Here is a 25,519-nt window from a genome sequence, read left to right on the forward strand (position 1 = left end):
TCTAAAAGTTTTATAGTTTTACTTCCTACACTTAGGTGTTTAATCCATTGTGAGTTAATTTTTGTTCATGGTAGAAGGAAGGGTTCTAATTTATTTCTTTTATAGCTGGATATCTAGTTGTCCCAGCATCATTTGTTCAAAAGACCTATTTATGTTTAACTGAGCTGTCTCGACACCCTTGTCAAAAAACGATGGACTATAAATATATGCATTTCTTTCCATGCTCTCAGTTTTATCCCACTGGTCTATACGTCTGTCCTATTAACAATATCACACTGTCTTAACCTTGGATCTGTAGATTTGGATAGTATTGTCATTTAAAAAACACTAGGTCTTTTGATTTATGAACATAGGGTATTTTAAAATTTATTTAGGTTTTTTGAAATTTATTCAACAGTGTTTTGCTGTTTTTCAGAGTACAGCTGCCCCTCCGTACCCATGGGGGATTGGATCCAGGACCCATATGCAAACCAAAACCCATATGCAAATGGATAATCAAGTCCCTCAGGTAAAATGCTTAAGTAACTTTGCATATAACCCCATGAACATCCTCTTGAATATTTTAAATCATCTCTAGATTACTGGTAATACCTAATACAATGTAAATGCTATGTAAATAGTTATACTGCATTGTTTAGGGAATAATGACAAGAAAAAAATGTTGCACGGGTTCAGTACAGATGCACCCATCCTTTAAAAAAATATTCTCCGTCTGCAGTTGGTTAAACCCACAGATGCAAAACCCACAAATGCAAAGGGACAACTGTGTAAGTTTTGCACTCGTTTTGTTAAATTTATTCCTAAGTATCTCTTTATTTTTGCTACTATTGTAAATTGTTTTCTTAAATTTTATGTTTGTACTGTCCATTGGTAATGCACAGAAATACAATTAAATTTTGTATGTTTATCTTGTACCCTGGAACATGCTGAACCTGATTATTAGTTTTAAAAGTGTTTTAGTGGATTAATTGCAATTTTCTGTTTGAGAGATCATATAATCTTCAAACAGAGATAGTTTTACTTCTTCCTTTCCATTCTGGATTTTTTTTATTTCATATCTTATCCTATCTACACCTCCACTACAACTCCAATTGAATAAAAATGGCAAGAATGGGAATCTATGCTTGATTCTTGATCTTAGGGAAATTTTCCACCTTTTAAATTAAGTTTGAAGTTAACTATGGGATTTTTCATAGGTGCCTTTTTTCTTGGTGAGGAAGTCCCCTTTTATTTCTAGTTTGCTGAATGTTTTATCATGAAGGGACATTGTGTTTGTCAAATTCCCTCTTTGTGTAAATTGGGATATTAATGAAGTTTTTCACCTCCTTGATTCTATTGATATGGTGTAATTTTTTTTTTTTGACTGGGTCTCACTCTGTCATCCAGGCTGGAGTGCGGTGGCACAGTCTTAGCTCATTGCAACCTCTGCTTCTCCAGCTCAAGCGATCCTCCCACCTCAGCCTCCCAAATAGCTGCGACTCCTATATTACATTATTTATTTTATTGTTCTAATTTTGACCATTTGGAGCTTTTTCTGCTGGCTCATGTGTTCCTTTGACATGCCACATCATTGTGTGAGCGTGTGTATCTGTGTTTGGTTAGCACTATATCACTTATTGATACTAAATTGATGATCTAGGATAATCACATCTTTTCTAACTTAATTCTATAATCAGTCATTTCTCCAAGAAGCCCTACTTCCTTTCATTGGAGAATAGTGTTAGAAATCAAAATATTATCACTTAATATTCTTGTTATTAATGAGGTATCATTACTTCTAGGAAATCTCAGGTAACTGAGCAAGGAAACATGTGTAAATACCAACCCATGTCTACACACCTATCTATAAATATTTCTAGATCAATCTCTCCCTCTCTCTCAAGCTAAACATAAGTTCATACAGAAGTCTCTTATCCACTACCACATGGATTATTCTAGTCTTCTCTCATTGTTTATCTATAAAGTCCCACACTAACAGTGAGTAACCTGGCTTCAACCATCCACCATCCGTTTACTCAATTATTTATCTCTATTTACATATATAGCAGTATAGAATTGCTAAAACATACTCCCATGGGAAACAACATTATCAACTAGACCATGGTGCTTATGTGCAGATTTTTTTTTTAGTTTTGCATAGTCCACTCATTTCCAAAGCTACACAGGTCAGCAACATTTTCCCCACTTCCGCCAGTGGCATTATGTCATTTATCAGCAACATAGTCAGATGTTTCGTCACATTCCACGTTCCATCTCAGAATTCCCCAGCCACCTAAATGCTTTTTATTTATATTTGCATATATTAAGGTTCACTTTGTGCTGTAATGTTCTTTAGGTGTTAAGAAATAAATAATATCATATACACACTATTAGAGTGCAACAGAGGATAGTTTCACCATCTTAAAGAGAAATCCCTGTATTTCACATACTCAACATTCTCCTCCTCGCATAAATGCCTCCAAATCTGTTCTTTTTTTTTAATGTTGTGTGGGCTAGTCTATGTTTCTTGACTTTCCATATAAATGTTAGAGTCAGGTTATTCATAGTTACAAAGTGGCTCACTGAGACTTTTATTAGTATTGCATTGAATTTATAGGTCAATTTGGAAAAAAACAAACACTTTAACAATATTAAATCCTCCAATTCATGAACATGGACTATATCTCTATTTACTTAGATGTTATTTTATTTTCTCTATTTTTTTACTTTCAACTTCATTGATTTCTGCTCTCATTTTATTCATTACATTTTTTCCTCATGCTATAGGGTTAAATTGTACACCTTTTTCTGGATTCCTAAGGTGAAATATTATATTGATTTACATTTTCCATCGTTCTAATACATTCATTTCATGCTATACATTTTCTTTTAAAGAATGCTTTCACTTTCTTCCACTTTTTAAAGTAATTTTTATCTTTATTTAGTTCAAATTACTTTTTACATTTCTCTTGAGACTTTTACTTTGATCTATATGTTATTTAGAAATGTGCTATTTAATCTCCAAATAGTTGGAAATTTTCTAGTTATTTTTGCTATTATTTGGTTTCTGGTTTAGTTCCATTGGGATCTGAAATATATTTTTATGATTATTAAAAATTTATTAAATGTAATAATTTATGACACAGAAGGTGATTTATTTTGGTGCATGTTCCATGTGAACTTCAGAGAGAAGCATATCCTTCTGTTGTTGGATAGAGTGTTTTATAAATGTCAATTAAATCAAGTTGATTCATAGCACTGTTCACATCAACTACGGATTTTCTGCTTGCTAAATCTATCAATTACTGACAAGAAGTCTGTTGAAATCTCCATTTATTATAGTGGATTTGTCTATTTCTCCTTGCAGTTCTATCAGTCTTTGCCTCATGTATTTGGATGCTCTCTTGTTAAGAATATGCAGGTATACCCATCTGATTGTACTTTGTTTCATTGCACTTTGCAGATACTGCAGGGTTTTTTTTTGGTTTGTTTTTATTTATTTATTTATTTATTTATTTTGAGATGGAGTCTCGTTCTGTCACCCAGGCTGGAGTGCAGTGGTGTGATCTTGGCTCACTGCAACCTCCGCCTCCCGGGTTCAAGCAATTCTCTGCCTCAGCCTCCCAAGTAGCTGGGATTACAGGCACCCACCACCACACCTGGCTAATTTTTGTAGTTTTAGTAGAGACGGGGTTTCACCATCTTGGCCAGGCTGGTCTTGAACTCCTGACCTCGTGATCCACCCTCCTCAGCCTCCCAAAGTGCTGGGATTACAGGCGTGAGCCACCATGTCCAGCTGATACTGTGTTTTTGACACAAATTATAGTGTTGTGGCAACCCTGCATTGAGCGAGTCTATCAACACCAATTTTTTTCCAATAATTTGTGCTCACTTTTTGTCTCTGTGTCACATTTTGGTAATACTCTCAATACTTTAAACTTCTAATCGTTATTATATCTGTTATGGTCATCTGTGATCGGTGATCTTTGATGTTACTATTGTAATTATTTGAGGAACCAGAAACTGCACCCATATAGGACTGCAAACAATCAATAAACGTGTGTGTTCTGACTGATCCCCTGACCGGCCATCCATCTCTCTCCCTCTCCTCAAGCCCCCCTATTCTCTCATCCACAACATTATTGAAATTAGGGCAATTAATAAACCTACAGTGACTTCCAGGTGTTCAAGTGAAAAGAAAAGTCACACACCTTTCACTTGAAATTAAAAGCCTGACGTGAGAAATGGGAGAAAATTTTCGCAACCTACTCATCTGACAAAGGGCTAATATCCAGAATCTACAATGAACTCAAATTTACAAGAAAAAAACAACCCCATCAAAAAGTGGGTGAAGGACATGAACAGACACTTCTCAAAAGAAGACATTTATGCAGCCAAAAAACACATGAAGAAATGCTCACCATCACTGGCCATCAGAGAAATGCAAATCAAAACCACAATGAGATACCATCTCACACCAGTTAGAATGGCAATCATTAAAAAGTCAGGAAACAACAGGTGCTGGAGAGGATGTGGAGAAATAGGAACACTTTGACACTGTTGGTGGGACTGTAAACTAGTTCAACCATTGTGGAAGTCAGTGTGGCGATTCCTCAGGGATCTAGAACTAGAAATACCATTTGACCAAGCCATCCCATTACTGGGTATATACCCAAAGGATTATAAATCATGCTGCTATAAAGACACATGCAGATGTATGTTTATTGCGGCATTATTCACAATAGCAAAGACTTGGAACCAACCCAAATGTCCAACAATGATAGACTGGATTAAGAAAATGTGGCACATATACACCATGGAATACTATGCAGCCATAAAAAATGATGAGTTCATGTCCTTTGTAGGGACATGGATGAAATTGGAAATCGTCATTCTCAGTAAACTATCGCAGGAACAAAAAAGCAAACACCGCATATTCTCACTCATAGGTGGGAATTGAACAATGAGAACACATGGACACAGGAAGGGGAACATCACACTCTGGGGACTGTTGTGGGGTGGGGGGAGGGGAGAGGGATAGCATTGGGAGACATACCTAATGCTAGATGATGAGTTAGTGGGTGCAGCGCACCAGCATGGCACATGTATACATATGTAACTAACCTGCACATTGTGCACATGTACCCTACACTTAAAGTATAATAATAATAAAAAAAAAAAGCCTGACGTGACAAAGCTTAGTGAGGAAGGCATGTGCAAAGCCAAGACAGGCCTCTTTTGCTAAACAATTAACCAAGTTGTGAATGCCAAGAAAAGTTCCTGAAGGAATTTCAAAGTGCAACTCCAGTAAACACACAAGTGATAACAAAGCAAAACAGCCTCATTGCTGATGTGGGGAAAGCTTTAGTGGTCTGGATAGAAGATCAAACCTGCCACAACATTCCCCCAAGCCAAAACCTAATCCAGAGCAAGACCCTAACCATCTCCAATTCTGTGAACGCTAAGAGAGGCGAGGAAGCTGCAGAAACAAAACAAAACAAAACTTTAAAGCTTGCAGAGGTTGGTTCATGAGGTTTCAGAAAAGAAGTAATCTCCATTGCATGAAAGTGCAAGGTGGAGCAGCAAGTGTTGATGGAGAAGCTGCAGCAAGTTATCCAGATCTAGCTAAAATAGTTCATGAAGGTGGCTACACTAAACAACAGAATTTTAATGTAGATGAAACAGCCTTCAATTGAAAGAAGATGCTATTTAGGACAGGCTGACTCTTGTTAGGGGCTAATGCAGCTGATGACTTTAAGTTGAAACCAAGGCTGATGTACCCTTCTGAAAATCCTAGGGCTCTTAAGACCTATGCTAGATCTACTTTGCCTGTGCTCTAGAAATGAAACAATAAAGCCTGAAAGACAACACATCTATTTACAGCATGGTTTACTGACTGTTGTAAGCCCACTGTTGAGATCTACTGCTCAGAAAAAAGATTCCTTTTAAAATATTGCTTCTTGGCTGGGTGCAGTGGCTCACACCTGTAATCGCAGCACTTTGGGAGGCCGAGGTGGGTGGATCACGAGGTCAGGAGTTCAAGACCAGCCTGGCCAAGATGGTGAAACCCCATCTCTACTAAAAATACAAAAAAATTAGCCGGGCGTGGTGGGACGCACCTGTAATCCCAGCTACTCCAGAGGCTGAGGCAGAGAATTGCTTAAACCTGGAGGGTTGGAGGTTGCAGTGAGCCGAGATCGCGCCACCGCACTCCAGCCTGGGAGACAGAGCGAGACTCTGTCTCAAAAAAAAAAAAAAATGCTTCTCATTGACAATACACCTGGTCACCAAAGAGCTCTGATGTAGATGTACAAGGAGATTAACACTGTTCTCATGCCTGCCAACGCAACATCCATTCTGCAGCCCAAATATCAAGGAGTAATTTCAACTTTCAAATCCTATTGTTTAAGAATTATATTTTGTCAGGCTATAGCTTCCACAGACAGTGATTCCTCTGATGGATCTGGGCAAATTGAAACTTTCTGAAAAGGACTCATTATTCTAGAGGCCATTAACAACACTCATTATTCATGGGAAGAGGTCAGAATATCAACACTAGAGGAAGTTGGAAGAAGTTGATTCCAGTCTTCCTGGATGACTTTGAGGGGTTCAAGATTTCAGTGGAGAAAGTAACGTCAGATGTGGTAAAAGCAGCCAGAGAACTAGAATTAGAAGTGGAGCCTGTAGCTGTCATTGAATTGCTGCAGTGTCATGATAAAACTTGAATGCATAAGGAGTTGCTTCTTATGGATTAGCAAATAAAGTGGTTCGTTGAGATGGAACCTCCTCCTGGTGAAGATACTGTGAACACTGTTAAAACGACGACAAAGGATTTAGAGTATTACGTAAACTTAGTTGATAAAGCAGCAGCAGGGTTTGAAAGGATTGACCTCAGTTTTGAAAGAAGTTCTACTGTGGGTAAAATGATATAAAACAGCATTGCATGCTACAGGGAAATCTTTCATGAAAGGAGGAGTCAATTGATGCAGCAAACTTCAGTGTGGCTTTATTTTAAGAAATTGCCAAAGCCACCCCAACCTTCAGCAACTACCACCTTGATCAGTCAGCAGCCTTCAACATTGAGGCCAAGACCTTCCCCCGGCAAACAGATTATGGCTTGCTGTAGGTTCAGATGGTTATTAGCACTTTTTAGCAATAAAGTATTTTTAATGAAGGTATGTACATTATCTTTTTAGACATGATGCTGTTGCACACTTAATAGCATTATATACACTGAGAAACCAAAACATTTGTGTGGCTCACTTTATTGCAATGTTCATTTTATTGTGGCAGTCTGGAACCAAACCTCCAATATCTCCAAGATATGCATGTACATACTTACGGTTGCTAATTTTTTTCTTAGAAAATGGACTCTTTATTATTATGTGAAGCTTCTTTTCATCCTCAATAGTTTTCCTTTCTTTGAACTCTGCTGGGCTTGAAATCACTATAGCCACCCCAGATAATTTTCACTGGTGTTAGTGTGAGGTATCTTTTTTTTCCCCATCCCTTTGCGTTGAATTTATCTAAGTGTTTGTATTTAAAGTGGATTTCTTGTGGACAACATGTAGTCAGGTCTTGTTTATTCATCTTTTCTACTCTAGTGGTCTTATTTTTTAATCCACTCAACAATCTTTTCCTTTTAACTAGTGTATTTAGACCATTCATATTTACAGTGGTTATTGATATGGTTGGACTAATGTCTACCATGTTTGTATGTGTTTTCTTCCCGTTGCAGTTGTTGTTTGTTTCTTTATAATCCCTCCACTTTTCTTTCTCAATTGAGAATTTCATACGATTATATTTTATCACCTGTCTTAGAATGTTGGCGATACTTCTTTTTGATATGCTTAGTGTTTACTCTAGTTTTCTATGTACATTTTTAACTGATATAAGTCCACTTCCAAATAACACTATACCATTTCACATGGCCTATAGGTAACTTACAGAGTTTCCACTTTCTCCCTTGCATCCCGTAAGATGCTACGGTTATTTATCTTCCCCACATGCTATATTCATTACCTGTCTGATCCACTGAGAATGAGAACCATACAATACTCTATTGTATTTTCATTAACTTTTCTCTGAAGCTCTTCCTTTTTGTATGTAGAGATGAATTTTGGTTCTATAGCATTTACATTTTTCTGAAGAACTTATTTTACAATTTCAGGTAGGGAAAACCTGCAGCCAATGAACTTCCTCAGATTCTGTTTGTTAGAGCAAGTCTTTATTTCTGCTTCACTTGTGAATAACAATTTGGTGGCTATAGAATGCTAGGTGAATAGGGGTTTTTTTTTCTGTCAACACTTTAAACACTTATCTCTGCTCTTTATTTTGTTTATTTTTTTGTATGATTTCTGATGATAAACCCACTGTAAATTATGTCCTTATTCTTCTAGGTTCGCTCCTCAGTAAGTAAAACAATTTTTTTGTCTCTAGCTTCTTTTGATTTTCTTTTCATTTTTTTGTTTTCTGCAGCCTAAATATGTTACGCATAAGTGTATATTTATTGATAATTAACATTCTTGCTATTGGGTGAACTTTCTGGATCCATATTTGGTGTCTATCATTAACTTTGGAAATTCCTTGGCAATTATTACTTCACATTCTTCTGATCTGTCTCTCTTTAATCTCCTTTTGGTAATCCAAATATTCATGTTTTTCTCCTTTTCACATTGTCCTAGAGATCTTTGATGTCCCATTCCTGCTGTCATCGTTGGTGCTGTTCTCAATTTTTTTTCTTTCCATCTCATTTTGGCAAGTTTCTCTTGCCATATTTTCAGGCTCATCAACTCTTTCTTCCCGTCTCTCCCATCCATGATAAGCTCATCAAAGGACATGTTTTATTTGTGTTATAGTAGGTTTTTTTTTAGTTCTACTATTTCTGTTTTGTTATTTCCCAGAGTTTCCATCTCTCTTCTTACCTTGCCCATCTGTTCTTGCATATTATGTACTTTTTTTAAAAATTAAAGCCTTTAACATGTCAATCATCGTTTTATAATTCCAGTATCTGAATCAGGTTACCTGACTAAAGTTTTATCAATGGTTTTGGGCACTGTGGCTTAGCTTGGTCAACATTTCCTAAAGTGAGGCAAGTGAAACATTAGCCCTATAGAATTATTTTCCTAGAAAAAAATTGTGCATATCCATTTATTAGATATATACTTATTAACAATCTACACTAGATATTAGTATTTTAAGGATTTATTGAATGTACAATTAATTTTAGAGGGCTACAGTAGAGAAACTAATTTGCCTAACAAAGAGATTTCTCAACTTATTTGAGTTTAGAGATGTTTGTGGATACCTGTATTTCCTATGTCTTGTATTCCCTGGAATATGCTTTGGTAAACAATACTGTAATTGAAATATATTTCTCCACCACTCCTTTATTCTTTTCTAGATTTTGTTAAGACTATGCATTTTTTTGCATATAATAGGTTCAAAAACATTTGATTTGATATTTATTATGGTATTCACTATGAAACTGTCCCAGAAGTCTTAGGTGTTCATTAAGCCTTTTACTTGTATATTTTTAGTTATGTGTTTTTTAAACTTAGATGGCAAAGCAAATGTATAGAATATCTTTACCTAGCCAGCATCTATGAAAGCTCCAGTTCCGAAAGAAAGCAAAAGTTTATTTTTTTTTTCATATACCAAATGCTATTAAGTGCCAAGGTATGCCAAGTATAGTTCTGAATGTTCTGTCTCAGCTGAGGAAAGAGAAAAGGTCCTGCATGATGGACTGTATAGTCTAAGTTATAACTCTGTGTTCTTGAACCAGCCCTTCCCTAAGAGACACACAGATCATGGCTTGTACTGTTTCTTATTTGTTAAGGCCTATGAATCATAATGAAGATGTGTCATGAGAAAGCCTGACGATTCTAATGTTTCCTTAGAACAACCTGCATTTAAATCAGGGATTTCCAAAGTGTATGCCATGAAGCACTACGGAGTGTCATTATGTGCAATGAAAAATATGTTCCAAGATGAAATAATCTGCAGTACTTTGTGTTTAAGAAAAGTAACCCTATTTACTGAGCGAAGGCACTCTTAGCACCTTTAACATATGTTCAATACTGTTATGCCAGGTTAATCTATCTGTGTATGAGGGGGTATCTACAACATTTCCCAAACTAGCTTTCCAGCGAATATCTCATAAATGTGATGTTCCATAAGTTATGTTTGGGGAAATACATTTCTATTCCCTGTGTACATAAGAAATGCCAATGTACTCAGATAAGAAATTTGTAAATGTGCCAATTTTATAAGCCCCCTTACTAAGGAAGGAAAAAAATCTCAGGGGGAAATATACCAAAGTTATAATTCTGAATGATTTGAACTTTAAAGATGCTTTACATATTCAAAAAAAGTCAAAAAAGGAGAAAAAAATCACATTGCAAACTGAAAACAAGCTGAAACAAATGGGCCTATTTTTATATCAAAGTGGTAACACAATAACATGGAGAAAAATTATTTCAAGTAATCTTTGAAAACAGCAACCTGACTTTAAATCCTTGGTGGTTATATTGAAAGGATGAAGAGAATTATAGAGAAATCTTGCAATTCACTCAGTGGTTTTATTGTTAGTAGTAATTTGGGTATCATAATTTTGACATCATTTAATGTATCTTTTAGAATAAATAACTGTTAATGTTATTAGTGCAAACATATACATACCTATACACACATAAAATTAAAAAGGATAAGAAACCATGTCTTCGTGAATTTTCCAGGAAATAGTAATAAAACAGGGATTTAAAGCACACACACACATGCACACACACACGCACACACACACAGACACACACACATCCTAGCTTTACCTACTCAGAGGGTTTTAAAAGCAGGGATGCCTCGGAGCTGGTAGCATACGAGCTTAGTTCTTGGCTTCTAAGCAGCATTTCCCATTAAAAGAAAGGAGAGCTCAAAGACATACAATGGTGTATCAAAGGTGAATCCATTGGATAAATGTGGGATAATTTAAGCATCAAAAAACAAAACAAAACACACAATGTGGGTTTCTTTTCTTTTTTTTTTTTTTTTTGAGACAGGATCTGGCTCTGTGGTCCAGGTTGGAGTGCAGTGCTGCAATCACGGCTTACTGCAGCCTCACTCTCCCAGGATCAAGCAGTCCTCCTGCCTTGGCCTCCTGAGTATCTGGGACCACAGGTTGTGTGTGTGTGGATGTGTGTGTGTGTGCGTGCACGTGTGTGTGTGAGCGTGCAAGCGCGAGCGTGTGTGTGTTTTAAAACATTTTCTTTTGTAGAAATGTGATCTCACTGTGTTGCCCAGGCTGGTCTCAAACTGTCAAACTCCTGGCCTCAAGTGATCCTTCCACCTCTGCTTTCCAAAGTGCTGGGATTACAGGTGCGAGCCACTGTGCCCGACCACCAATGGTTTTAACTGTAAATACATGAGCCAATAATAATATTGAACTACAAAACAAACCAGAGCAGACGCAAAGTGGGAAACCCAAAACAGAGAGTGTGGGAGAGGAGGGGATGCGCCTCCCAGGTTCCTCTTCAGAAAAACCTCTGCAGAGCAGCAGCAGGGGGCGCGGGCAGCACCTGAGCTTCAGCTCCTCCCACCAGGCTCTGCCTGGGATCCAGGGAGCACCTCCCTCAGGCTAGTGCTCTTTGAGGTGGCAGGAGCCCTGAGTGAGGCAGGATGGAAAGTCCTGGCCACTTCAGTCCCACACAGGGCCACTGGGCAGCTGACCCGTTCTGGAGGCGATGCCGGCCCCAGAGTTTTCCTCCAGGTTGGCCAGGGCTTGCTCTGCCTGCACTACAGTTCAGCTTCTCCCTCTGCCCAGTTCTCCCGTTCCTTCATAGGTGAGCATCTCTAATACACATCCTGCAGCCCAAACTCCATCTTCGCATTAGATGGGGAGGGGGAATCCAAACTGTGACAAGAGAACAGAAAAAGAAAACTCATTTGTCACTATTAAAAGTGACAATCAGGACCACATTTTACCCTGAAAGTTAGGAAAGAATTAAGCATTTACCCAGAACCAGTTTATCCTCAGCGTGAGAAAACAATTTAAATGGTCCATTTTCTGGGCATGATAAATCTGAGCACTGGCAGCCAGCCTGGAAATATAACAAACTGCAGGGCTCATGCACCTAGAAGGTCACAATAAGTGAGCAGAATGGAGAGGAGGGGTCGGCCCATAAAAGGGAAGAAAGTTTCATGATTGGGAAATCGAAACTTAAGCGGGGAAGGAGACGGGGTATAACCTTATAAGGGGGATGAAATTTAGGCGACGTCCAGGAAGATTGTAACCCCATAGAACTCAACCAATGAAGAAGTGGGGGAGGGACTTGCATGCTAAGAGATAAATCACCTGTTGTGACTGCCCTGGGTGTGCCTGCCTACAAGACAGCCCATCTTGCAAGACTGTTATTAAAAGTCTCAGTTTCGCGGATCTTCGTGCCTGTAAGTCCATCCTTTGGGTTTGGGCAGATGAGTGTGTTTCTCACATCAGTTAATAAGAAAAGCTGTTCTTTATAGGAATATAGCAAGTAATAAGTGAAGAAGGAGGGATACAGTTAGAAAACCACCCTTTCCCAAGCTCTAAAGAAATCATTGATCCTGACAGACAGATTATCGGTGATGGCTAAAATCATTTGGGAGAAGATTCTTGGGAAAGGGACATAGTCTCTGCAAAATTACTATTTTAGAAAAACAAAACAACATGGCAGTAAGGGAGGTGGGGTAAGAACTGTAGAAAAGAGGGGACAGATTGAAGGCCATCCCCAGCAAAGCCATGTGTAAATGTGTAAATGTTGACTGGTTGCTGGAAACTGGAAAATCAGCCTGGAACACTAACTCCCCCTTAAACTGTGGGAATAACATGCCGGAGTTCAACATGGGGATGCAGATTGACGGGTATCTCTTCCATCCTTACGTCCTATGACTGAGGGGTGAGCGGGGAGTAGAGATTTGTGAATGGATATTTGCTGTTGTGGCTTGCCCCCTGCGTTCATTTTCTTCTTAGGATAAGGGGATCTCAGATCTCATTTGCTGAATCATTTACATCCCACTCAACGATCCCTGGGTTTGGGTGGCAGTAGCCACAGTACCAACCCCAAGAATTGTGTCACTGGCACCTGGCCATTCAGGCACAGTGACTGGACAGGGGTAACCACACGACACAGGGAGCCCTAGTGCTTTTTCTGAAACCACTGGGAAAGAGTTATAGACTTCATTAAAAGGTTAGTAAATGAGTAGGTGGTCAGCCTGGAGCTACATGCTGATCCATGCAACAGCAATGGCGGCCCTGCCTGAGAACAGAGCAAATGCAAATGCAACCAAAGCCAGAGAAGGAGAACGACAGCATCATCTGGCTCCCCAGATCCAGCCATAACTGAAAGCAACCCCCAGAACTTTCCAGAAATAGAAGGCAGTAAGTTTCCTATTTGTCTAAAGCCAGTCTGATTTGTATTTCTTTCCTTTGCAACTAATAAAGTGCTGAATAAAATAGATGTAATAGTCAAAAATGTGGGCAAATTTAGGTGTATATATGTGGGAATCTTTTAAAAATTTTCATAGAAGAAAGCATGCAAATTTTTATTTTTAAATTTTAATTATGAAACATTTCAAATAAGCATAAAAGTGCAGAAAAGAACAAATTATCCATGGGCCCACCTCTGAACAGATATTAATATTTTGTCGTATTTGCTTCTGAGTTCTTTACTGAAGCATCTGCGTGTTTGAAATGCGAGATAGGAAGAGTATAAAGTGTTCTATCTGCTCGTTCTGTCTCCTGAGATCTTTTCCCTTAACGACTTTCAGGATTCGTGGATTTCAGTGTATCTTTTCATAACTATTCAAGTACATCCATTGGCTATACATTTTACCACAAATTACAACATTTATGTAATTAGACTTATCCTTTGCATTTTCCAAATAATATATATTGGAGATTGTTTCCTTATAGGACATATAGAGTTGATGCATTTCTTTAGCAGCTGTGAAGCATCCCTAAATCTAAGTCAAACATTTTGTATAATTGTAATTTTGATAGATTTTACAAAAGGTCCAATGTAGAGGTCATATCAATTTATACTCCCACTGATTATGTATGAAAATCTATGCCACAAAGGCTGGTCAGGTTTGAATGATCAAATCTTTGCCAAGGTGATCAGTGAAAAAACGGTATTCCGATGTTGTTTAAAGTTGCATTTTATGTTGAACATCACTGCATCTATTTAAGGGCCACTTGTATTTCATTTGTATTTTGCACCTATTTTTTATTGGTTGTTTTAAAATTGGACACACACACACACACCCACACACACACACTGGCCATTTGTGACGTAAATAGCCAATGTATTTTCCAGTTTCTTATTGGCCTTTTTACTTTTCATTATGGTGATTTTTCTCACATAGAATTTGTAAAATTTTATTTCTATGTCACCAAGACTAATCTATTTTAGGGTTTTGTGTCATTTTTAGCAAAGTGTTATGGGTTGACCTGTGTCCTCCCCAGTTTAATCTGTTGAAGCCCTAACCCCCAATACTTCAGTATGTGACTGTTTGCAGAGACAGGACTTTTAACAAGGTAATTAAGTTAAAATGAGGTCGTATCTGTGAACTTTGATCCAATATGACCAGTGTTCTTATAAGAAAAAGCTACAGACAGACACACACAAAGGGAAGACCACGTGAGGACCCAGGGAGAAGATGGCCCTCTGCAAGCTGTGGAGCGAGGCCTAAAACAGATCCTGCCCTCAAGGTCTCCCAAGAAACAAACCCTGCTGACATCTTGATCTTGGACTTCCAGCCTCCAGAACTCTGAAAACTAAATTGCTGTTGGTTAAGCCCTCTTGTCTGCAGTACTTTGTTACTACAGCCCAAGTCAACTAAGACAGAAGAATTTCTTACAGTAAGATTTTTAACACGCAAAGAGTTCCATTATCCTCCAGCAGATAGATTACTTTATTGTTAACATTTTTATGCATTTCTTATTTTTTGTGTCTTCTTCAGTGGGTAAACTCCACTTCAGAGAGATGCTACCACTTCTAAAAGAAGGGCGAGGAGAGGAGATCCCAGCACTGGGTGATGACTGGGCCTCCCCGGTGCATCCTCTCTTACCCGTCTCTGCCACCGCCCCCATAGGGGGCGCTGAGCCCTGATAACAGGTATGATAGCAACTATGATGAGACTTAGCTCTCCCCAAAGAAAACAGAATGGGCTGGAAGTGTGTTCACTCCGTTCAATCATCATGCAACATATCCAGTAATGACGATCTCTCAGACATAGCAAGAGAACATTTCCTCTATGTAGCAGCCTGTCTGCCCTGCCCAGGAAGCACACTCAGCAGCAGCCCCAGGCCACGGGCACTCCAGCAGGTCTTCCTCAAGCACTGGTGAGCAGCAGAGAATTCTTACAGGCTAATACCCTATCCAACAAGCTGTGCTTGTGTCCCCAGGGAGAGATCAAGTTAGAAAAACTCATCTTGAACAGAATTGTATTCACAGCTCTGGCTTGTGCAGAGCTGGTTTTGTTTTCTAATCAAGCATCTGGGCTGAATATTTATTCACTTTCGCCTGCTCATAAACTCATTGTATGGCTTTTAAGTGGGGGAAAAATGTCCCGTTTCATTGTTAGTTGATACTGAAAGTGTTTGATAAAAGAGCCAATTTGTCCTTTTCCCCATTGGATTTAGATTTGAGTTAACAAAAAGTCACAACTGAAGTGGTTGGTCATACATCAAAGAGTTTAGATCTAATGGGCTTTTGAAGAGATAGTGTAAACATGTGGGAATAGTGTTCTAAGGCAGTAATGTTTCTTTAGAACACCATGAGGCTTTTATGACTATGAACAGTGTTTAAATTTTAAATGGCTTTTAAATAAGTTCTTTCAACCTCTCTTTCTTTCCTCTTGCCACAATTGGACTCTAAGTACATCTTGTCAGTATTGTACCAATCATAGGTATTGTGGTTAGCATGCAACATTGCTGCAGGGGAGGCAAGAAGACACATTTGACTTTCCATGCTATACATTTGTCATCATATGAACAGGGCTTTTCTGCATGTATTATTGGTCACAAGATCACTTAACACTCTTCCAGGACTCTTCTCACAGCCTAAGATTGGTCAGTTCTGTGGACCGTGCTGGTATTCTCTGGATTCATCTTCAACGTGCCCTGCTAAGGTGCCATAGAACCAAAGGTCAGATAATGGAACGCTAGACTATTAACACTATAATAGACTGGCTCACCATTGGATGTCCAGCATGTAACATAGTGCCTCGTACCTAGGAAGTCTCAATGAGTGGGCAATCTTTTTTAAAAATTGTGAACTGAGTAAATAGACCAACCTTCAAAATAAGGACAACTAGAAAAATCATACAACATATTAAAAATGTTGCAAGAATGCGATAGAATGCAAACATGAAAGTGATGGATTACTGGGATATGAGTCCATAAAGATGCTCTAACATTAAACATGATAGTGATGGATTACTGGGAGAAGAGGCTGGGAAGATGCCCTAACATTAAGGGATGCTACTCCTCTGTGGTCATTGACGTGAGCCAGAAGTAGCCAGGCCATTACAGACTCTGCAGCTCAGCTTCTAATGATCTCAGTCACTAAAAAGGGATAAAGTTGAACCCAGATTACTATAGGAAAGTTAAATGGCATCAACTGGGACCCAAGTCATTTCTGCAAACAACTGTAAAAACACAACGTCCAGGACATTATATAAAATAGCCAGGCTCATGAGATGGAAAGATAACATATTTAAAAGCCAATAGAAAATACAGATAACAGGGACAAATTCAAAGGGAATCCAAAAAAACTGAGCTGTGGACCTAATAAAATCCCAACAACTGTTATTATCATTCACATGCAAGGAAGTAAAAGCCATTGAGAATTTTTACAAAGAACCCAGAAACTGTTAAAAAAGATAATCAATGGAAAATAATGAAACAGAAAAAAAATAAACAAACATGTAGAACTTGGTAGATTTAACATAAATTGGATGCAGAATGAATTAGTGAGATGGAAGACAGGTTAGATGTCAACGTCAAGAGTAAATCACAGACTGACAAATTGTGGAAAGTACAGAAAGGGGCACAAGAGACATTGCAGATACCAAGAGAAGGATGGGCGCATGTGTAATGGGAATTCCAAAAGAGAGGAGAGAGAAAATTGAACAGAAACAATATTATATTGGCAGATAACTTTTCAAAGCTAAAAAAAGACAAAAATTACAAATCTAAGGAGCTTTATAAATCCAAACATAGTAAAATTTTTAAAAAGCATATGCACTAAGGTATATTACAGTAAAACATTTGGAAACAAAAGGTAAAGGGAATTTTAAACATTCTCAAAAACAGCCAGAGGAAAGGGGCCGGGTTCCTCCAAAAGAACAATGAGAACTGAAATCCACAACTCTCTTCTCAACAGAAGAAACGCAAGCCCAACGCAATGAGACTATGAAAAGGTGGCAAAGGGCTAAAAGAAAGTAACTACCAAGCTGGGATTCTGCCCAGCACAATAATAACTTTTAGTGATGGAGAGGAAATAAATACATTTTCAGACAAATATATGAGCAATTTTAGCATCTCCAAGCCAGCACTAAAGGAAATACCGAAGTTGTTCATCAAGCAGAAGGAACCTGGCTCAGACAGAGCAGAGAAAGTAACAAAGAACAAAAAAAATGGCAAAGGTGAAGGCAAACATAAATAATACGGGCTGTATAAATTACCGTAATAAAATCCTTTAAAATAATACAGCTTAGGCCAGGCGCAGTGGCTCATGCCTGTAATCCCAGCACTTTGGGAGGCTGAGGTGAGTGGATCACCTGAGGTCAGGAGTTCGAGGCCAGCCTGGCCAATGTGGTGAAACCCTGTCTCTACTAAAAATACAAAAAATTAGCCGGGTGTGGTGGCGGACACCTATAATCCCAGCTACTCAGGAGGCTGAGGCAGGAGAATTGCTTGAATCCGGGAGGCAGTGACTACAGTGAGCTGAGATCACGCCATTGCATACCAGCCTGGGCAACAAGAGCAAAACTCCATCTCAATAAATAAATAAATAAAATAATATAATATAGGTTACTCAAGGAGTTGTTCCTAGTTCAGTTTTGTGGCCTTTCATCCTACATATACATATTTTGTTTGCAGCCAATTCTCAAGGGAACCCCTCTGCAGATTTCTGGACCTCTTCTGTGTGCAGCTCCCTTCTTTCAAGTCCTCTGTCCCTCAATTTCAAGCCAATTACATCCCCACCAACTCTGTCTCCTCAACTTAGCAAAATCATCAGGCTAGGTGTGAGCCACTACTCCCTGTTTTGTAGTCTGAAATTTGCTTTTAGCAGAGAGCTTGGGCAATCTTAGGGCTCAACTTGCTAATACCTCTTCTCGTGCGGCCCATTTTCCTACCCTATTGTACAATATCCAGTTTTCTATCTGTTAGTTCAGAAATTATATTCACTTTCCTTCATTCACTGAAAATCTTCTAAGGATAATTAATAAATGCCTCTCCTATAATTCATATATAGTTCATCAATATTTTAAACTTTAATCTAGAATGATGAACACTAATAAAACTTATTAGATATCTAAAGGAGCAGACAAGGTGGCCTGTAACCAGGAGAAAAGTCACTCAATAGAAACAGACCCCAAAATGACAATGATGATAAGATTTGCATACGGGGAGGTTAATACAACTATTACAAACATGCTTCAGTTGCTCGAGGATGTAAGAAAAATATAATGAGAAGAGAAGTGGTCAGTATAAAAAAAAAAAAAGAAAGGAAACTTCTGTAAAGATAGACAAGCAGGCCACTGGATACAATCTAGAGTCTGGAGCATGCCCCACCTATGTGGACAGTGGACTTAAAATAAAGGTGGCATTACAGAGCTGAGTCTAGTCAAATACACAGTGGTGGATAAAGTGTATGTCCACGTAAGGCACAAAGGAAGCATGATTTCTATATTATGCCACACTAAAAACCAGCCGAAGTGGATCACAGACCTAAATGTCAAAGGTAGAACCATGGAGACCCTCAAACAGGAGAATATTTTCATTACCTCAGAAGTTAGGACATTGTTTTTCAAATCCCAGAGTATTAAAACAAAACAAAAAAAACACCAGTCATAAAGGAAAAGATTTCTACATTTGATTATATTAAAATTAAGAATTTCATTCCTTCAAGAGACACACTGAAATAAGTGAAGCCCCTAGGTTGAAAAATATATTTACTGTACATCTCACCTATGAAGAGGTACTGTTCTAGAAGAGTAGGAGATACATAAAGACCTCTTTCAAATCAATATTGAAATGGACAACCTAGCAGAAAAGCAGGCGGAAGACTTGAATCGGCTCCTCCAAAAGAGGATAGTCAAATGGCTAATACATGTATGAAAATGTCTCAACCTTATTAGCAGTCAAAAAATGCAAAATGAGAGCAACATGAGGTACCTCTTACACTCACCAGAAGGGCTAAAATTAAAAAGACTAAAATACAAATATACAGGTCAGGATATGGAGGAAGAGGAACTCACATACTACTGGTAGGGATATAAATTGAAACAACCACTTTGTAATAGTGTTCTGTATTTGAAGCTACACCAATATTATATGACTACTATTTTACTATTCCTCAAGTAGGTATCTTTTATATATTAAAGAAAAAGGGATGAACTGTAGCCATGTGCAACAGCATGGATGGATGAATCTCAAAAATGAACACTGAGCCGGCCGGGCGCAGTGGCTCATGTCTGTAATCCCAGCACTTCGGGAGGCTGAGGTGGGCAGATCACGAGGCCAGGAGATCGAGACCATCCTGGCTAACACGGTGAAACCCCATCTCTACTAAAAATACAAACACAAAATTAGCCAGGCGTGGTGGTGGGTGCCTGTAGTCCCAGCTACTTGGGAGGCTGAGGCGGGAGAATGGCATGAACCCAGGAGGCAGAGTCTGCAGTGAGCTGAGATCATGCCACTGCACTCCAGCCTGGGCAACAGAGCGAGACTGCATCTCAAAACAAAAACCAAAAAACAAAAAACAAAACCGAAACAAAACAAAACAAAAAAACACTGAGCCAATGAAGCCAGACTTCAAAAGAATATGAACTATGCTATTCTTTTCATCTCGTATGTTTAAAACTAAACTGTAATATTACAGTAGTGTGCTTGTATGATAAAACTTTAAAGAAAAGGAAAGAAGGGATTATCATTAAAGATGGGATAGCAAAATCACTCCTGAGAGTGGGGAGAAAGTGATTTGGTGGGGCGAGAGGGGACTTCGGGGTGTAGAAATATTCTATGTCTTTATCTGGGTGGTGATGTACTGGGGGCTCATTTTGTGACCAAGCACTGAGATGTACATTTAACATTTTTACTCTTTTCTGTATGTGCCATATTCATAATAGCACAAATGTTACACAAAGAAAAGAAAAAGCAGTTCAGGGTTTGAGTTAGATGTCCTTTCAGGCAAATAGCTCCCACAAGAAAAAGTCTTAGACAAGAAGATCAAGGAAAATGTGAAGTATGTATCACAAGATTCCAGAGCAGAGCATAAATATAACAGGACAGTCCCCATTATGTTCCCAGAGCAAATTCAGGACGTAGAATATACTAAAATATGCTGATGCAGAATCTGATTTGAGCCCATTGTAGTGTGGGAGAAGAGAGGAGAGGAGAGGAGAGGAGAGGAGAGGAGAGGAGAGAGGGAAGGAAGGAAGGAAATGGAGGGAAGGAAGGGGGAAGGAAGCAAGGAAGGAAGGACAAAGAGGGAAGGAGAAGGAAGGAAGGAATTAAGTGTATTTTAATAAAAGTGCATGTTCATTAGAAACTTTTTTGAAAGAAAATATTGTTTATCAAGTGAAAGAGATAACCAGCTGCAAATGCCACCGTTTAGAAATAATCACCTGACACTGTGGTATAGGTTTTGTATCTCTGTATCTATATATGGATATTTCTCTATCTATATCAACACAATGCAAGGCATATAGGAACTATTCAATAAATGCTATTTTCCTTCTTACCTACATCATAGGAAATTGCTTTTATTATTCTGTTTGAAACCTGTGATTTTGATCCAATGTTATAATATAAAGGAAGAACAAGTTTCTTTTTTTATTCTAAAACTTTGACATTATGGAATTCAATAGCTGCTGGTTTTCCACGCAGTGCTGTTTTTGTGATGCATATAATTATTATCATCTAACATTTATGGAGCACCCTCTGAGGAAAAGACATTGTACTAAATACAGTATGAACAATATTTCAAAGAAATCAGCAACTACAGCAACTTGCAGAAAAAAAATTGATTTTTAAAAAGTAATTTGACTTTCTTGGGGAAATATTTAATTACATGTGGACATATTTGCATATTTTCTTTGTGACATGCTTATTTCAAAAGTAAGAGAAGATCTATTAAATTGTTACAGGCTAGAGGGAAAGTAAGAAATCCAGTTATTTATAGTTTTGGGGAAAATGCAAAAGTGCAAATGCCATTCTCTACTCTTTTTCTATCCATCTCTCCCTGCTTTATCGTCTCTAATCTTATAACAATGACAGAAGCCTCCATGTTGCTGATTCTCACTTTAGATCTTAAGTAACAGCTGCCTCTTTAACCTCAAACAGTTATTTCTAACTACCCACGAGCCACCTCTACCTGATCCTCCCACAGGAAGCTCAAAAGCATCTATGGAAACCTAAACTCATCATCCTCCCCTCCTCCTCCAAAAAGATTCCCTACTAATTTACTAACTGATACTGCAGCATCATCAGTCTCTCCAGCTTAAGTCTTCAGATAAATCTTTGACATTTCACTCTTCCTCACCCACATTGAATGAGTCAACAATCCTTGATTACGCCTCCTTAATCTTTCAATTCCATTTTCCCCCACCATCTCTTTACTCACTGAGTCAGCATCTTTCACCTTTACTCTTGAAGGAGCCTCTAAAAGGTCTTATGCTCATCACCTGTTAGTCTTTTCTATGCAATAGTCATAACATTCTTTTTAACACTGATCATATCATGTTATATCGAAGATGAAACACATTTATGATTCCCCAGTGCCTGCAGGACAATGTCAAAATCCCTAAACAAGACAGCCAAGCCCTCTCATTACATGCCCCAATTCAAGATAACAGCATCTCCTCTTATGTTTGATGCAAATTTCAGTAACCAGGGCTTCTTATAATCCTTTTACACACTATTGGATTTCATGTCTCCATGTCTTTGCCTGAAATAGACTCTTTTTTTTTGTATCAGTTATAGCAAACTTCTGTTTATCTTCTAAGGTCAAACACAAAATTCATCCTCAGTTTTTTTTTCTTATCTACAAAATTAAACATACAGTTTTTCTGTTAGGGTCCTGAGCAGGACCTACTCTATCCAGTCACCTTCATGCATCACTCACCTGACACAGTGCTCATTCATTCTTTCAAAAAGTTGGTGAGTACTTAATAATTGTGTTTGAGATGCCAGTCACAATTCAGGCACTGGGGATACCAGGTAAATAAGACAGGCTTCTGTCTGACCTCTTTGCATCTTCCCTTCTCATGGTGGGAAGCAGCAGAACAGAAGTAAATAAATAAAGTTATGAAGAAAATAAAACAGGGTCATGGGATAGAATATGACTAGGTGGGATCTACTTAGTGTAGCCTGGAAAGTCACTTCTAATGAGATGAAATGATAACACATCTGAATTATGACAAGGAACTAGGCATGTGAAGAGGCAATAAAGCTTGTTTCAGAAAAAGAGAACAGTAGTTGCGATGACCTGAGCTTGGAACATACTGGTAGCGTTCACAGCAGACGAGTGTGCCCAGATCATGGCCAGCAAGAAGTCAGTGGCATGAGGCCAGTCCAAGGCTGGATCGCAGAGTTCTTCTTTTGTAACTCTTTTTAAAAAGTTTTAATGATTGCCATAAGGGTTACAATACACACCTTTAATTAATTACAGTCTACCTTCTAATAATGTTACAGTGTTTCACATGCTGTATAAGAAATCTTACAGCTGTATAATTCCGATGTCTCCTCTCCATCTTTTGTGATAATATAAAATGTATTGTCACACAGTTTAATTTTACATAGTTATAAATCCATAATGCACTGCTACTGTTTTTGTTTTTGACAATTACCTTTCAGAGTGATTAAAACTAAGAAAAATATATTTTGTATTTATATTCATTTTAACCATTTCTGGAGGTTTTCATTTCTTTCTGTAGATCCAAGTTTGTAAGTCATATTCCCTTTGTCAGAAGAATTTCCTGGCACACTAATCTTACTGCAAGATAGCTGATAATAAGGTCTTTAAGTTTTTTATTTGTTCAAAAAATATTTATCCCTCATTATTGAAAGCCATCTATACTAGGTATAGAATTCTGGGTTGACAATTTTCTTTCCAGCTTTTTAAGAATTTTACTCTATTGTCTTCTGACTTGTATAGTTTCTGATGATAAGTCTTATGTATTTTCTCTTTCTTCCCCCTCTATATAATGTGTCAATTTTTCTTTGGATTCCTTTAAGATTTGCTATTTATCTTTGGTTTTCAGCAGTTTGAGTATAATATGTGTATTTCTTTTAAAATAATTTTAAATAAGTGTCCTTTGTGTGTGTCATAACTTTTTTTTACACTTGAATGCTGTTTACCTGTAAATGGCATGTGTAGAACAATGGAGATTGATGTTTATGCCTGATGTGGGCGTGCAACTTTTGATAGACTGTTGGGGCTAGAGTTGAGCCTCTCTAGCCAGGAGTTGAGCTAAGTGTGGGTTTTGTTGCTACTAGGGTTACTGGCTTTACATAACTCTGGCATTACCTCATGCTTCCAGTGGGGGCTGGTTTACTGGAGGGCTTTTCTTAACGATACTACTCACCCTCACTTTGGGACTTCCCTGGATGCCTGCACATTGCAAAGAGTCTCCTCCATGCCCTTACCCTTCTCTGATGGTAGATTTCTATTTCTTATTTCTCTGTGCTTGTTAGCCAGGGGTGGGGAGCAGTTCTGCTGTCCTGATCAACCCTTAGTCTCAGAAAATCTCAATATCCCTGGGTTTTGAGGGTGGGGCTTTCTCAGAGATCCTGCCCCTCTCTTACCACCAGAAGGCCTGTTATGGTCTATGCCTAGGATGGATGCCTGCCACTTCCCAAAGGGTAAAATGTTTCTTATTTTCTCTTCCTCTCAGTCATAATGAGTTTCCACCTGTACTCAGGGGTCAACAAGGTTTGCTGCCCCTCCTGAAGCATCTTAAGACATTTGTAGAGGAGGAGGGTTCAGGCAGGACATTGTGCCACTCCATGGTAGCCATTTCACTTCTACGAGCCTGCACCCCTAAGGGAGGCTTTCTCTAGCCTCTCTTTCCCAGTCTTTCTCCTGAGCTCCTGGTGGAGGTCAATGGAAAGGAATCTGCAAGTAAGTGCATGCCCATTGTGTCCCTCAGGATATTCTACACTTCGTTTTTAGCAATTTACACTCAATTCTGCTCACCTGTTTGCATGGCAGCCCCATCTTACTTGTGTGCTCTGCCACAGGTGAGCCAATAATCATGTCTCATCTCCCTTGGATTTGACTTTTTGTCCCTTGTATTTCAGGCTACTTGATTGCCCTGCAATCTCAGTTCTCTGATGGGTTTAAGTAACATTCTGACTTTGTAGATTGTTGAGCTTTTACTTCTTGTGAGATGTGTGTGAGCAACCTTCTTTTGAGCCTTCTGCTGGAAGAGCTATATAGTCTATGAAGTCATGGCAAGAATTGTGATTGGCACGCAGTCAATGCTCAGGAAAAATGTATGAATTAAACTCACAATTCAGAAGTCGTCTGTTATTCCACGGGTGGGTTATATTGACTCATGTAGTTTATTCTCCAAACTGAGCCAGAGGCATCCTTTTGGAGCACAAATACTTCAGAGGCTTCCAGTGCCCTTAAAATAAAACATAAACCTCATTGCTTACTTACTTGGCCAACGTAAGTCTGAACCTCATTACTCTTTCCTTTGTGCAGTGAGTGGTAATGAACCTGATCTTATTCCTTAAATAAAACACGTTTCCTATTTCATGCCCTTGAGTGTGCTGCTCCATCTGTCCTGAAGAATGCCAGTATCCCACATTTGCAAGGCTAGTTTCCTCTCTTCTCTCCTCAATGGCATTTCTGTGGTGAGGCCTTCCTTGAATAGAACCTCTACAATCTAATACAGTACCTGGGATTTATATTCTTCTTCTTCACACTGATACATGCTTTTTTGTGTCTCCAGCACTTCACATGCATGCCTGTGACTTTCCCATGGTGAAATATGAGTTCCATGGAAGCATGAACTCAGTTTATTTCCCTGCTGTGTCCCTGGGACATAGCACTTCTCAGGTGCTCAACATATCAAAAAACAACTGAATCAATGGAAATCTGCATTAACTATTGTTAAACAAATCCCCTCTGCTGCTCATCCTGAAACACCCTACATGGAGTTGCCCAATTGAGAAGCAGCTCAACTGCAAGGCACGGCCTGCAATAAGGAACGTCTGGGGCTCCCACTTTAATAAACCAACCCTTACATATCTGTCCACAGTGGTTAAGCC

At 38.6% G+C, this 25,519-nt stretch overlaps 1 long non-coding RNA gene across 1 annotated transcript in view; it reads left to right on the top strand.

Annotated features, from left to right (window-relative positions):
* The first annotated feature begins 415 nt into the window (after positions 1-415).
* The window catches only part of LOC117977184 (uncharacterized), a 78,626-nt gene continuing 53,522 nt past the window's right edge, over positions 416-25,519 (top strand). Inside the window, exon 1 of the long non-coding RNA XR_010111027.1 lies at positions 416-508. This is a non-coding gene — a long non-coding RNA (uncharacterized LOC117977184). The remainder of the gene's footprint in view (positions 509-25,519) is intronic.

The sequence above is a fragment of the Pan paniscus genome, chromosome 21 (genome assembly GCF_029289425.2).
Source record: "Pan paniscus chromosome 21, NHGRI_mPanPan1-v2.0_pri, whole genome shotgun sequence".
In the NCBI taxonomy this organism is placed as follows: domain Eukaryota; kingdom Metazoa; phylum Chordata; class Mammalia; order Primates; family Hominidae; genus Pan; species Pan paniscus.